The following is a 15,417-nucleotide window of genomic DNA, read 5'->3' on the forward strand; positions in this document are numbered from 1 at the left end:
CGGTCTGTCCGGAATTCCTCCTGAGCTGCAGCTGCCCAGCTAGGCTGGCTGTCCGGTCCAGGAGCAGGCCCATGAGTCTAGCAGCCAAGAGGCAGAGAGAGGAGAGCACCGGAGCCTTCCTTCCCTGTGCCTGACCCACGGACTGAGCCCCCCAGCTGCTGCCCGGAGGGGCAGTGCAGCCATGCACAGCAGCTGCCCTGAACACAGCCAGCGCCTGCCTGCAAGCTGCCCATTAGCACTGGCTGCAAGGGGGGAAGAAGTCAGAGGTTGAGGCACTGGATTGTGACCCAGCAGAGCCAGGTTCAGTTCCTGGCTCTCTCTCAGACTCACTGTGACACTGAGCAAGTCCCCTGCGGCTCTGTGCCTCAGTTTCCCATGTGTCATAGGGGCATCATCATCCTGCTTTGCTTAAGCAGACAGGGAGCTCCGGGGGCAGGGACTGTCTCTCACTCGCTGTCCACGCAGTGTGGCACCAAAATACAAGCAATTAATGATCATCATTAATAACCCAGCAGGAGCTGTGGTCCTGCCCGTTTTCTCACAGCGCTGGTGCCCAGATGGGCTCCCCGGAGAGGGTGAGGGGGCCTGGCTGCGAGAAGCCCAACCCCAGATGGAGCTAATTAGCTAAGTGCTGAGTACTGAGTACTATTCAGTGTGGTGATTACACATTCAGATAAGCAGGAGCTGTGCCCTTATTGCAATGTGATTACGGCTCACTCTGGGATTAATCAGGGAGCATTTTCTTTTTTAAAATTCTGAAAGTCAGTTTAAAAAAACCCTGTAAAATCAGCATTAAAGTCAGGATGGAAGTGCTGAGAAGCCAGCGGAGGGGGAAGCCAGGCACTGGGAGCCACATGTACCAAGGCCCAAGCTGAGATGCTGCCCCCCCCCGGCCTCACTGGACAAACAGGGGAGCTTGCGATGGAGATCCCCTGCTGAAGAAGAAGCGAACATGAGGTTGGGGGAGGGGGCAAGCTTGTTTGTTGGGTTTTTCTCGTAGCTTGTTTAAAGTTCACAGTGTGCTCTGTTGGGGACAGCACGGCCAGGCCACCCAGGATGTTCTGGCTCCCCTCAGACCACCTCCACCCCCAGCTCCACCTGGCAGCAAATCTCACCCCACTCCATCCTTCAGCTCGCTTCGGGCCCCAGGTGGCCCCGTGACAGGCAGGAGGGAAGGTGCAGTAGGGACAAGCTGCAGGAGAGCCGACAAAGGGGCACCACTTTGCTGAGTGCTGAGCGAGGGGATGGCAACATCCCACAGGAGAGGATCCCTCGCAGCTCAGGCCAAACCGGACCACTGCTGGGACCACCTACAAGCACCCCAGAGCCAGGAGGTGTCAGGCCCCAGCTGCCAGCTTCTCACAGCCACAACCTCCTAGCTGGGAGGCACTGGTGGGAGCCCTGTGTAAGGGGTGAGGGCCACACCCCCTCACTATGACACCTGAAGAGACAGGCTCAAACATGGGGCAATTAGCTGTCTGGGGGCCCTAGCCAACAGCCAGAGCAGGGCAAGGATGAGCAAGCAGGCCCCATAGCATGTTGTGGGGCAGCTGCTCCTCCCCAGGGAGAGGCAGCAGAAAGTAGGGGGACACCCACTTCCCCCCATCCCAACCCAGGGCCCTAACAGTGGAGAAAGGCTCCAGCACTGGGTCCGCAAGCTCCCACCCAAAGCATGCTGAGCGAGCACCAGCCCACAACGTAACCAGCCATCATCTGCTTTCTCTGGACCACTGCCTAGCTCCCAGAGCGCCTGGTAGTCAGGCTCATCCTGGGTCACCACAGCAGAGAGACACAACACAACACTTCACCCCACAGAGCTCTTGGGCCTTCCCTTTATATGTCTTGTCCTGGCCCCACCCCCTCTGCTTCTGGGTGAGGCTCTTCTGGCTCCGCCCACCAGGGGGCGGGTGTCCTCCCTGTCCGTCTCAGAGGGGCCATGCCAGGATCTGTCCTGCCTGCACCCCTCAGCAGCTCTGGCTTGCCCCAGAGCTCCCCTGGCTCCCGCTCCCCCTCCCATTCCCCCCGCCAGCAGCCCTGGCACCTTGAGCCTGGGAACAAGGGCGGGGGCTGCCTGCTGAGGAGCTACTGTAGCAAGGAGGAGAGGACACAGGGTTCCCCCCGTCCCCCCAGACGCATGCCAGTGGAAGAATGGACACGGGGTCTCCTGACCCCTGGCTTTCAGTACAGACACGCCCCATGGGAAAGCAGAGCTGTGCCCAGCCTGCCCTCCCCCAGGTGATGTTGTATCCAGGGATTCAGCGTCGTCTCCCTTGGCAGAACAGCTGCTCCCTGATTCCTTAATCCCGCCCCCAGCGCCTTCCTCGCCTCCTGCTGCCTACCCGGGTCCCAGGCCTGTCCCTAGGATACCTGTGGTCAGCGCCTCCTGTCAGCCCCCGGGCACTGTGGTCCCCCACGTGCAGAGAGACGCACGGCAGAGAGGACAGGATACATGAGCCTGCCCTCAGCGCCATCAGCCAGCACGGGGTTTTCAGGAGGCTCCGGGATTCGTCACAGACACAGAGCGCTCACTGAGCACCCGCTGCTAGTGCTGCCTCGGAGACTCCAGCCCTCGTGGTACATGGGGACCTGGCCTCACTGATTCACGCTTCTGTCAGCGGCTGGTTGGACTTCAGCAATGGCATCTATCCGGGCCCTCAGGTAACTCCGAGCAGTGCAGAATGATGCAATGTGTCTCCTCGGCAACAGTGGCTGCCAAAGCACGTTACACCTGTGCTCGGCTCCCTACGCAGCTTTCCCGCAGACTCTGTGTCCAGTTCCAGGTCTCACTCCTTATCTGCAAGGCACGCAATGGCCTGGGCCCAGCGTATCTGGAAGGGCTTAAAGCTCCGGGATGAGGCTGTGGTCGATAACTCCACTCTCTGGGACAGCCAGGGCAAGGCGCGTGTGTTGAGCCGGAGCTTTCTCGCGGACCTGATCTGCTCTCCCCCAGGAGGGAAAGACAGTTCCATACCTCCCCACCTTCCACTCCACGTGCCAGGTGCCCTGCTCCGACCGGCCTTCGCCAGTGGAAGCACAGAGCAGCATGAGCATCAATACAAAGAAACCCCTCAGAGCAAAACCCACCAACATGAAGCCTGGGAAGAGGTGAGCAAATGAGCCACGCGTGACGCTCACGTCGCAGAGTGCACAGCTGCAAGGTGCTCAGAGCCTGGCCAGGACAGGACAGCCACGGGGTGCAGCCAGCCCTGGCGTTCTGCAGAGCGAGTGCATCTCAGTGTCCCTCGTTTTTAGTGATGTGGCCTGAGCCCTGTGATCCCGAGGCTATAGACCCGGCCTCTGAGGCCCGCAGGTTTCAGCTTGTCGTGTCGCTGTACCCGCTGAGTTTAGCCCCGGGGTGCCATGAACTCCCGTCGTGGAGTGGCAGGCAGGGTCCAGGGCAGCCTGGTCCAGCAGGACCCTCGTTTACAGATGCACAGATGTTAAGGACAGAAGGGAGTGTTCTGATCCTCTGGTCTGTTTGGCTACACTGCACAGACCAGATTTGCCCAGTGACTCCTGCAGCCGGCCCAGAACTCTGGTTGAGCTGGAGCAAATCCTATACAAAGAGACGCCCGGTCTAGATTTCATGACCATTCTGGGCTGATCTGTGAGTCTTATTGATGCTGTTTGAGTCAGTAGCACAGCCAACCCCTGGGAAGGGAGCAGGCGGCTGTCCAGCATGTGCAGATCCCCCTCTCCCACCCGGACGCAGTGGAGTGAACAGGTTGTTCCTAGCAGAAGCTGCAGAGCTGGGGCTTGTTGTGGGTCCCCCCAGCATAAGGGGCAGAGCACCCTCAACCCTGCCTGCCTGGAGCCACGGAGCTGGCGTGTGCCAGGAGACGGGGTTATTACACCAAACACAGAGATATTAACCATTTAGCAGCATGATATGCTCATTAGCTCTGACTAAACACCAGACCAAAGAGTCATTAAATCTGCAGCATGAGGAGCCAGGATTGCAGGGTAGGGAGAGAGGACGATTTACTGGAGCACTGCCCCTCCTGCGGACTGACTGCTGCAGGCTCCCAGCCCTTTTGAAGTCTCTGCTTTAGATGAGCCTTGTCTCTGCTCTGTCTGCTGAAGATGTATCTCATAGCAACCCCTTCACAGCTGCAAGAGGCAGGGAAACCACAGCAGGGTGTGCAAGAGCAGCTCCAGACTGAGAGCTGCTGGGGTGGGGTGGGGTGGGGTGGGGTGGGGCAGGGCAGAGCTGCCAGGGAGGCAGGGCTGCCGGAGCTCAGCTGGCTCCAGAGCCGCGCTAACACTCCCCTGCAGCTCCCTCCAGCCTGGCTGTGTCTCAGGCTCGGCTCAGGTGGGCCCGAGCTGCACTGAGCCGATTTGCTGAGTGAGCCTAGGGGAGCTGGTCCCTGCCCGCAGAGCTCGTGGAGACACACAGAGCGGGTGATACTTAAAACTGCCAGTCACGGGCAGGGCGGGGGTCGCAGTGCAGGATCGCACGCAGCACTGGTGCCACCCAGTCGTCGCGCCCAATCCCAGAGCTTCCTGAGCCCCCGGGGCCATTACGGAGCCTTCTCTGCCACAGCCTGCAGAAGTTAGTGGGTCACTCTCCTGGGGGGACAAACACGGCACTGCCCTGTCCTCCACCCCTCCTGCCCATCTGGCCCCTGCTCGCTGTGAGAACAAACGGTCCTGGCAGCTCCTGCTTCCCCTGTGCCCCAGCTGATCCCCTCGCGTCCCCATAGCCAACCCAGCCACGTTGGCACACAGAGACCTGGCAAGGGCCCAGGCCTGCCCACCTCCCCCTGCGTTCCCCGGGCACACAGCCTACCCCAGCAGGGAGCCCTGGGTGGGCAGAGAGCTCAGCACATGGCAGGCCCAAGTGAGGGGGACGCCCCCTCCCTGGGACGAGGGAGCTGGCTCTTCTTCCCCAGGGAAAGACCCCCCAGCCCCAACCTGCAAACTGAGTTTATGACCAGCCAGGAGGGAGCCAGCCGGCCAGGAGGGGCTTTTCGTCCTGCCCAGGGAGCCCTCCCCATCTCCCAGCCAGCGCCAGCGGCCTGAGCTCTCCTCAAACTACCGCCCTGGGGCTGCTTGTTGGGCTAGCGTGTGCCCCGAGCCCTGGAGTAGGCCAGCCTGCCCCGGAGGACCGCACACCCCACGACAGGGCAGCGAGGGGACAGTGGCTGGTCCCATGTGCTCCCCAGACGTTTCTCCAATCCCCAGGCGTTGAGTGGGATACTCAGTTGATAGCGGGGACGTGAGCTGCGCCCCAGGGACAGGGCCCAAGGCCCTTCCTGCAGCCCCAGCTCCAGCCAGGCCCCAGCCTAGCCGAGTGACGACAGCAGGGTAGCAGCTCTGCTCCCTTCGGGTCCAGCCTCCCCGACACGAAGGGCTATATTCTACCGCAGGGAGGGGACCACGGGCTGGACAGAGGGTGTCAGCAGAGCTGCTAGGGGGTGTTGTGGGGGAGGCAGGATCACGGCAACCACTGTGGAGCATGGAGGAGTAAGCTGCGGTTGCCAAGGGGAGCTCATCTTCTGTATTTAACACCCAGTAACTCCCACTTCCCTGCAGCATCTCCCCAGCTACACCCCCACTGCCTGCCCCAGGCACTCCCCAACTGCCCCCTTACCTCCCCCATAGATTGTGAGGCTAGATGGGGCTATCCAATCATCTGATCTGACTCCTATGTCACACAGGCCATGGGACGTCCCCCCGTTCCCCTGTAGTGAGCCCAGTAACTCGTGTGTGGCTAACCTGTCAGCAGGTCTGAATGAACTCTCCGGGGCAAACGGCTCCAGGGCCAGGCTGTAATTGCTGGAGCACACCTGCCTGATGGGACTGCTTGGCCCAAATGTCACAGAGCACGTTAGCATTAGTTGCAGGGGGATGAAATGTTCCCCCGTCGTGTATGAAGTAATGGCAGGAGAACCGGGCTTAGCCTGGTCTGGTGGAAGAGTCGCACTGGCTAAGCCAGGTTTGGCTACCAGAGCCTTGTGGAGGTTGGTAGGAGTGGCGGGACGGGATGGGACGGGACAGGACGGGACAGGACGGGTGTTTCTGCCTGGAAGTCTGGGCTCTGTGCAAGAACCCCAGGCATGGTTTAACCTCCCCCGACCACTGGCCAAAGACAGCTAGAGCTAATTAAGAGTCCATTAGGAGTCTTTTATTTGGTGAAGTGCTCGCTAGAGCTGACCTCCTCTGCTGTGGGACAGCGCTGCTGCCAGCTGCAGCATCCAGGTTTCTCTGCCACAAACTGAGCCACTGAGGGCTGGGTGGAACCTTGAGAAACCGACCTGCAGGGCTCACAGCAGAAGCGGTGGGTGGCTGGCAGAGCATGAGCAGCTGGCAGGGCGACTAGCGGAGCAGCAGGCGGTGCAGTGAACCTGCACCAGTGATGGCTGGCAGGGCAGGCAAGGTGCCTTCTAGCCCCCCGGCACCCTGGGAGCTGAACTCACTCAGATGTACCTCTGAGCCCGAGGTCACCACTGACCGAGGACAGCAGCTGAGTGGGGGTGCGGGTAAGCAAGAAGGGAGAGGCAAAGGACACTGCCCAGTGTACTGGGGGAGAGGCTGGGGGGGTTGCTCATGGTTTTTGTGTTTATGAATCCTGCTTGCACTGTGTTCCCAAATTAGTGCTAGTTATTTCATTCCTTGTATTCAAAGGTCTTCTTTCTACACGCAGCTGGCGAAGCGGGTTTCTGCCCACGAAAGCTCCTGCCCAAATAGATGTGTTAGTCTTTAGGGTGCCACAGGACTGTCGGCGTTTTTCTACACTCAGACTCTGTGCTTGCAAGAGGTGGGTGGTGTGTAATTTCCCAGGTGGAGGCTTGAGCGGGTTCTGTTATATTTTTGGAAAGGAACCCCTGGGTTTTGAACCTGGTCCTGGTTGCTGCCAACGCCCCCTGGCAGAAGGGTTACAAATGCATCTCTTCCAGGAAGGCAGCAGTCTGAATTTGAAGACAGCAAGAGACGGAGAATCCACCCCTGTACGTGGGAGTTGATTCCTTGGTTAACTGCTTGCACCGCTGAAAATCTTATTTCCAGTTTGAATTTGTCTGGCTTCAGCTTCCAACCCTTGGTTCTTGTTTGGCCTTTCTCTGCTGGATTAAAGAGCTCATTAGGACCCAGGATTTTCTACCCGTGAAGGTCCTTAGACACCATCATCAAGTCACCTCTTGATCTTTTTGATAAACTAGACAGACCGAGCTCTTTAAGTTTCTCACTGTAAGGCATTTTCTTCAGCCCTCTAATCATTTTTGTGGCTCTTTTCTGCACCCTCCACACTTGGATGCATAAATGGGACTCTCAAGTAGGAGTAGGGAGGATATTTTACCTCTGTATATGACACTGGTTGTCAGGATCCTAACAGGGACAGTCAGGACCAAGGGTCAGAGCAGGGTCAAACCTGAGGCTGGGAACAGCAGAGGAGTTCCTGCTCAGGTTCCAGTCCAGGGTCAAGTCAGGTTTCTGGGTCAGGAGGCGAAGTCTAAATCAAGCCTAGGTCAACGCCAGGCATTCAGGAGCTGGAATGATTGTGACACCTATAGGAAACCCACCCTGGACTGTCCTTGTGTTTACATGGCAGATGGGGAGCCGCCAGGAGCCAGGAGGATGCTCTTGCAGTGGGATTTCCCACAGTCTGTATCCACAGTGGGTCATGGGCAGTGGAGCGCAAACAGGTTCCAGCTGCTAGGTTCGGCTTCCTGGGTTCTAGACCTGCAGGGCCTTATGCTGGTGCGACCATTGCTGCTGTCCGGTGTCCCGTTCTGGAGTCCACAGCTCAGGAGGATGTTGCTAAGTTGAACAGGGGTCAAAGAAGAGCCATGAGAAAGACTCCAGTCTATTTAGCTTCTCACAGAAAAGGTTGAGGGGTGACTTGATCACTGTCTGTCAAAGGACCTGCTTAGGACACAGAAATGGGATCGGAGAGAGCTCTTCAGTCTCTCAGACATGGTATAGAACGGGTTCCACTGGCTGGAAGTTGGAGGCAGACAAATGTCGGATGAGATATAAAGTGAGGGGAATTAACCATCAGACCAAGTTACCAGGGGTCGTGGTTGATTCTGTAGAACTGGACATTTTACAATCACTATGAGATGGTTTTTCTGAAAGATGTGATCTCTCTCATTCAAACGGGAAAACGCAGGAGGTCAGACTAGTGGAACCAGAACCTATAGCTCTATATTCCATTGATTTAATTCTTTTCTAACTGAATGCTCCATCAGCTTCGCCATTATTTTTTCCAGGGTTGGTATCAGGTTAACTGACCTACTGTTACCGAGGGAATCCCACTGGCCCTGTTTAACTATCGGCACAGTAGCACTCTTCCAGAATGACATTCCAAGATGTATACAACATTAACATCATCAAGGCAGAGTGTGAGCTCGGAGGCCTTGTTCTTTGGCTAAGCAGTAGCAGTCACATTAGGAGAGCCAGCAGCCATAAGCTAAGAAGCAGGTGGTCACATCTTCACATCCCCATCTCAATAACATCAAGCACTGCAATATCGGGCGGTTAAGCAGGCGCTGCTGTTCTAATAGCACCTACCACCACCAGATGCAGAAACAGATCTTAAAAGAAACCGCTGTTTGCTGGCATTCTGGCTGGCATGAAACCACTTACCACACTTGTGGGTATAAAATCCACACTTCTTATTGTTTAGTCTTATTGGTGTCCACTTCTCTAGTGTTGATCTGAGAGATTTCTGTCTGGTTCTTTGATTGTTTCTGTCTGTTGCATAGCTAAGTGTGCGCTACTTAAATCAATTACGGTGGTGGGGTATGACTGGTTAAAGAACTGCTTCGCAATGAGCTAGGACTGGTGTTTGTGGTACTTTAGTTTAAATGATTGGCTAAGGTGCAGCTAAGCAGGACCCAAGTTTTAACTATATAAACTGAGGTCCAAAAGGCAGTGCTTTGTATCGTAACTTCAGGGGACAGCCCAAGATCAGAGCTGCCAGACCTCACCACCCTGCCAACCACACTGTGCAGCTGGAGTCCTGATTAGCCAGCAGGAGACGTTTGTCTGCCTTATTGGGAGTGGTGAACGTTGTGTGCTCAGCCTGTGTATTGGTAATTGGTAATAAAGAGAGGTTAAGGATATTACTGTGTAAGGTTCCTTCGCTGGTAAAAGATCCTGCAAACCTGCAGAGAATTACAGCTGGAGCCTCATGAATTGGGAAAGGGTGGGTACTTCAATTAACCAGATTATAGCCAGAGCCCTAGGGGCTGGGAATAGGTGCCCTGAGCCCTAGTGTGTGAATTGGATACAGGTAGGTGCCTTTCCCATGGAGCTTTATGGATTGGGAAAGGGTGGGGGTGCCTTAACCAGGTTATGCCTTGAGCCCTATGGATTGGGGTAAAGGGGGAGTGCTCTAGTGTGCAGGTAATTAGCATTGTATGCTTAGAGTGTGTATTCTGTCTTGATAATTGTTCATAAACAGAGAATGAGGATATTCCTGTGTAAGGCTCATTCACTGGTAAAAGACCCCGCAAGCCTGCAGGATAGATATGCCCAGAGCCCTACGAATTGGGAAAAGATGAGGGTGCCTTAACTGGATTATGCCTTGAGCCCTACAGACTGGGGTAAAGATGGGGTGTCCTAGGGTGTGGGGGTAACAAGCGATCTCCTCTGCCAACTCTTTTAGGATTCTTGGGTGCAAAACTGGGTGCAAAATCAGGCCTGCTGATTTAAACATGTTTATGCCTAGTACAGTAGAACCTCAGCGTTCTGGACACTGCGTGAATGGAGGTTGTTTGTAACTCTGGAATCATAGAATCATAGACGATTAGAGTTGGAAGGGACCTCAGCGGGTATCTAGTCCAACCCCCTGCTCAAAGCCAGATCAACCCCAACTAAATCATCCCAGCCAGGGCTTTGTCAAGCTGTGCCTTAATAAACCTCCAAGGATGGAGATTCCACCACCTCCCTAGGTAACCCATTCCAGTGCTTCACCACCCTCCTAGTGACAAAGTCTTTCCTAATATCCAACCTAGACCTCTTCCCCTGGAACTGAAATGTTTGTAACTCTGAACAAAATGTTATGGTTGTTCTTTCAAACGTTTACAGCTGAATGTTGACTTCATACAGCTTTCAAATTTACTGTGCAGAAGAAAAATGCTGCTTTTAACCATCTTAATGTAAATGAAACAAGCACAGAAACCATTTCCTTACCTTGTCAAATCTCTTTTTCACCTGTCCCTTAATTTTGTAGTGGTTTACGTTTAGCACAGTACTGCACTGTACTTGCTTTCTTTGTCTCTGCTGCTGCCTGATTGCGTCCTTCCTGTTCTAAGTGAGGTGTGTGGTTGACTGGTCACTTCGTAACTCTGGTGCTCTGAGATTCAACTGTAGATGGGTTTTAACATCTTCCTTAGGGTATGTCTGTACAACAGAAACTGCATGAGCCAGCCTCCCTGAGCTGCTTTGAATCCAGCCAGCATGAGACACAAGAGTGGGGAGGCAGTGCAACGTGGGCGTCAGCGTGGGTAGTAGGAGGTTAGCCACAGACCCAGGTAAATTCTGGGCTTGCTAGCCTGCTCTGGCGCCTGCACTGCACTGTCTGCATTGTGATTGTTCTCCAAGCTAGTCCAGGTGTGCATAGCTTCTGTGTCTAGATGTAGCCTCAGTTATGAATGGACAGCAAAGTACTTCGTTGTCCTCATGTGATACAAACACATCGTCCTGCTTCTTTCCATAGACCGAACAGAACTATTTATTGTACGTCTGCCTTTTCTGCATCATTCTCTATCATTTCGTCATCTCCATCTAGTAACAGGTCTACACCACTGCGCGGATTGCTCTTGCTCCTCATGTAGTTAAAAACGCCTTATTCTCCTTTGCCACGCCAGCCATGGATTTTTCTTTGCTGTTTTTAGCTTCCCTTATCGATTTTTCTATGCTTCTCGTTTATATTGATTGTTCTCTATTCGCCTCTTTTTCCTTTTGTTATATCTTATTTTATCCCTTGCGGCCATCTGAGACCCTCCCCTCATTGTCACTATTATCCCTGGATCTCCTCAGCTGTCCTATCACTGCTTCCACACCAGAAACACCTCTTGACGTGGTCTGGCGTGAGTCCCCTTCCCCCAAAATCTCCAGTATGTGCCCCTATATTGGCTCCAATCCTGCCCTTTCACCCTGCAATAACCATGAGCCTTGCTCGGATCCAGCAGCTTCCCAAACCCTGTGGTTATGGCATATTCGGCCTGGCTCAGATCCCTGCAATAATGGCTTCCTGGGCTCAGATCCCCACCCCTCCCCATAACCCATGAGTAATGACACTCCTGGCCTTGCTAGGATCCACCCAACGTTTCAATAACAGCACCCCCCAGCCTGGTTCAGATCCTCTTAACCCTGTGGTAACAGCCTGCCCCAGCGTGACTTGGATCCCCCTAGCCCTGTGGTAACAACCCCGTGACCCAGCTGGAATCCCCCTAGCCCTGTGGTAACAGCCCCCCACAGCCTGGTTCAGATCCCCCTAGCCCTGTGGTAACAGCCCCCCACAGCCTGGTTCAGATCCCCTTAGCCCTGTGGTAACAGCTATCCCCCATCCACATAGGGTGACCAGATAACAAGTGTGAAAAATCAGGACACTATTTTTTGGGGTGTGTATGTATAGTTGCATATATAAGACAAATCCCCTAATATTGGGACATCTCCTTACTCTACCCCTGTACCTGGCTCGGATCCTCCTAATTCTGTGGTAATTGCTGCCCATATGTGGCTGGGATCCCCCTAACCCTGTGGTAACAGCGCCCCTGTCCCAGCCCCCCATACCCTGTGGTAAGAGCCCCACCAGCAAGCTCAGATCCCCCAACCCTACAGTAACAGTATCTCTGTCCCCAGCTTGGATCTCTGCCCCCCTGACCATGTGGTAACCTCCCCTGCTCAGCTCAGATCCCGCCAACCAATGGTAACGGCACCCCCAGCCTGGCTCAGTGCCCAGACCCGGTCTCCCCATCCTGGTGCTGCTCCCTGTCCAGCTGCTTGCTCAGGTGGTGTTGGGTTTCAGGTGTATCTCATTCCCAGGATCCTTTCCATCCCACAAGGGGATCAGATATCAGGGCTCCAGGCCAGCTGGCTGGGCACAGCCATGCAACCTGTCTGTCCCCCCGGGGACATCCATATACTCAGTTTCCTCAGGCTTCCCAGCCCCCTGAAGCCCAGTGCTATCGGTGGGGTACAGGTGCTGTGACGCTGCCTAGATGAGCAGAGCCGGCAGGGAATCAGAGGGGAGCTTGTGTCCTGGCCACGTCGGCTGCTTCTTGCTGGTCTGGACACCAAAGTGGATTGGTTCTCGGGCGGGACACGCTACCTCCCAGCCCCACTGGAGGCAGGAAACTCACCCCCAGTGGAGTCCAGCATCCAACAGCCAACCCCCCGGGGATCAGGCAGGCCTCGCTGTGTCACTAGAAGGACAGCCTGAGCGTGCCCTGATGGGATGCAGGGCGAGGGGCAGCTTGCAAACTTCCTCCGAAGCGGAGCCCCCAGGGGCTTGGAGAGTTGCAAGGCCGTGACTAGCAGCTGGAAAGGAGCAGGGACACAGTGCAGCTCCCAGAGGCTGGCTAATCTGTGCTCCCTGCTCACCCACGAGCTGCGGCCTTCAGTATTGCCAGCCTTGAGCGAGCAAAGATCCTGGGTCCAGGCCCCAAAAATCATGAGATTGGCCCCAGAAATCACGAGGGTTTTAACGGCTAATACCACGTTTTTCGTCTGTCTCTTGATTGGAGAACCTCCCCTTCCATCCCCCAGTGCAAGTGGGGCAGGCAGGCAGCCAGTCAGAGCGCCCAAATTCACTCGGCTGCTCATGTCACCGCCCAGCGGGCTCCAGCCCGGCCAGTCCTGAGGCTGCAGGAACACGGCAGGCACGGCTGTGCTGCGTGGCAGCGGTGTCGCAGCGCCCAGCCGGGTGGGAATGAAAGGGCTGGGGCAGCGTGGGGAGCCCTCCCCGGCAGGGGTGTCATCCCCTGCCTCCTGACAGTCGAGACCCGCGCTGGGCATCGCCGGCTGGGGAGGGAGATCCCGCCCATTGCCCGCCTTCTCTGCGCTGGCTGCACCAAGCTGAAACCAGCTCCCCACCAGCCAGCCTGGGACAGCCAGGGGCCCACACAGCCTGGCTCTGGTGCACCAGGCACCGAGCTCTGCATGGCCCCGGGGTGCAAATCCTTCCACACCTGCCCAGGAACCTCCCCTCCACACAGAACAGGGGTGGAGAGAAAAGAGGAGGAGGGGCCCAGCTGTCGCCCAGCATGCCCGGGCCCTCTCTGAGGAAAAAGCAGAGCCGCCTTTGTACTTGCTGGGGACTGTAGATGTGTCACCAGCTCCCTGGAGACAGCAGAAGGGACAGCTGCTGAGACAGCATGTACTGCAAGAGGAGTACCCCCTCACCCCCCACAGCCTTTGCCAGATCCAGGCTATGACCCTGGGCACCGCCGGAGTCGCTCCCACGCTTTCCCCAAAGCAGGGTGACAATGTGCTGGATCCCCGCACCAGAAAGTGAGCGAGGGGCCCCTGTGTGCATGACTTAACCAGCTGTTACTCTGCCCACCCACAATGCCACCCTTCACGCCCATCCCCTGCCCCTGAGTGCTGGGCCCAGCCCCCTGCCATGCCCAAGGGCCTGCACTCCCCCCGCTGGCCCAGCCAGCCCCTCTGGCCCTGGCCCTTCCAGCCTCTCTGCTCTTGGAGAGGAAGTGCCAGAGGCTGGAGCCTTTCTCCTGCCTAGCGCCCATGGCAAAGGATTCAGCAGGAGTGATTCAGGCCGGGCCCCTGGCTGGCTAAAAGCAGAGTGTGGGGCTCAGCGCAGCCCCTAGCAATGCGTCTCCTGCTCCCCCAGCACAGCTCCCACTCGCTGCAGAAAAGCCCTGCTTCGCTGAGTGATGTGGCAGCGCCTTTATTTAACAACCAGTCGCAAGCAGCTTCTGCAGGAGCCCCAGCACCGTGTGTGAGTCATGGATAAACGCCTGCCCATCGCGCACCTTCCCTGCTGCTCCGGTAACAGGGCCACTGACTGCAGGGCGTGAGTGGCTTTCACAGATCGGCTGGCGTGTGGGTGGGGCAGCAGGACTGAACTCGGGGGCGGAGGGCAGGGCTGCCCTGCTGCATGGGGAGCCGAGAACGGGAATAACGGGAGGGAGGCTGCAGCTTGCTGAGGTGCCTGAGCTGAGCTGGGAGGAGGTGGGGAGAGAGCCACGGCGGGGGTAGCAGAGGGGCACGGGCAGGGCAGGGCAGGGCAGGGCTAGACTAGGGGCTGTTTGTTTTGTTTTGGGATGTGTTGGGGGCATTGATCCCACAGACGCCATCCAAGGATTAACATGGGCGGAGAGACTGGTGACCCTGCCTGTGGGGAGCTGGTGGACGAGCCGGGGCTAAGCAGAAAGAGAGGCTGGCTGTGGCAGAGCAGGACTTGGAGCTGGGCCCGGGGAGTTGCTGGGCCCGGGGAGTTGCTGCTCCCTGAGAAGCAGCCTGAAGGAGACGGGCAGGTGTGCAGACAGGTGTGCAGACAAGGGTGAGCTGAGCTAATCTGGAGGCCTTGCTGGAGCCTCCGTGAGCCCTGATGAAGGGGAGGAACGGGCCAGCCCCTGGCCTGCAGGTGGACTGAGGCACGGCCTAGAGCTGCAGAGCGAGGCTGTGACAAGCTGGCTGCCGGCTGAGCCCAGCCAGGCTGAAGGTTTGGCTTTTTACACATTACTTTAGGGCTTTGGTGAAGGCCTCTGTGGCCCCTGAAGGGGGGTGGGATTCTGCAGAGGGGTCTGGGTGGACGGCCAGGATGCTCCTATGGCTGGAGTAGGCCAAAGGGGGGTGTTGGTGATGGGGGAACTGAGGCACGGCTGCTGCATTGCCACACCTGGTCACCAGGGGGTGTGTTGAGGCGGCAACTTACCACTGGCTGTTTCTTCATCTCTCCATCCCGTCTGCTGCGCCGCGGACAGTCACGGGGCCCTGCCGCCCCCTGCAGTGACCCACCCCCTGCTTCGTGGAGTTGGGCCAGCGGGCGACAAGGGCCTGCTCAGAAAGTCAGCACCGGGGGTGTGGGTGTGGGGCAGGGTGCCGTTCCAGGGGTGGGGGGGCTCAGCCTGCCGGCTCGGGCTCAGCCAGGGAGCGTCTCTGCCAGACGTGTCTAGATCCCTGTGGCCCCTTCGCCCGGCCTCTGCTGCGGGCTGGCTCCTCGCAGGCGTGCGCGGGGGCTCCGGGGAGGAAGTGTGGCTTCTGGATGGGCTCAGGCTGGGGCTGCCTGGAGAAGCAGATGACAGCGGCTGGGGGTGGGGGGAGGCTGGCTGGGACAAGGGTAGGGTATGGGGTGTGGCAAGGGTGCCAGAACATCTGCAGACGTGAGTGAGGGTCCCTGCTGCTGGCACTGGAGAGGGCTGGGGGCATGCCCCCCCCCTTTTTAATACGGGCATAGTTTAGGGGCAGGCAGTGGCATGGGTTTCTTCATTGCTTTAGACTTTA

General features: G+C 57.0%; 1 long non-coding RNA gene across 1 annotated transcript; it reads right to left on the minus strand.

Annotated features, from left to right (window-relative positions):
* Positions 1-419: 419 nt before the first annotated feature.
* Positions 420-1,915, minus strand: LOC137148407 (uncharacterized). The gene is made up of 2 exons (XR_010918542.1): positions 1,666-1,915; positions 420-935 (listed from the first exon to the last, which is right to left on the minus strand). It is a non-coding gene; the product is annotated as an uncharacterized lncRNA (long non-coding RNA).
* Between the last annotated feature and the right edge of the window lie 13,502 nt (positions 1,916-15,417).

The sequence above is a fragment of the Emydura macquarii genome, unplaced genomic scaffold, assembly GCF_026122565.2.
Source record: "Emydura macquarii macquarii isolate MOO-44397 ecotype Brisbane River unplaced genomic scaffold, CSIRO-AGI_Emac_v2 contig_6, whole genome shotgun sequence".
NCBI classification, from domain to species: Eukaryota; Metazoa; Chordata; order Testudines; family Chelidae; genus Emydura; species Emydura macquarii.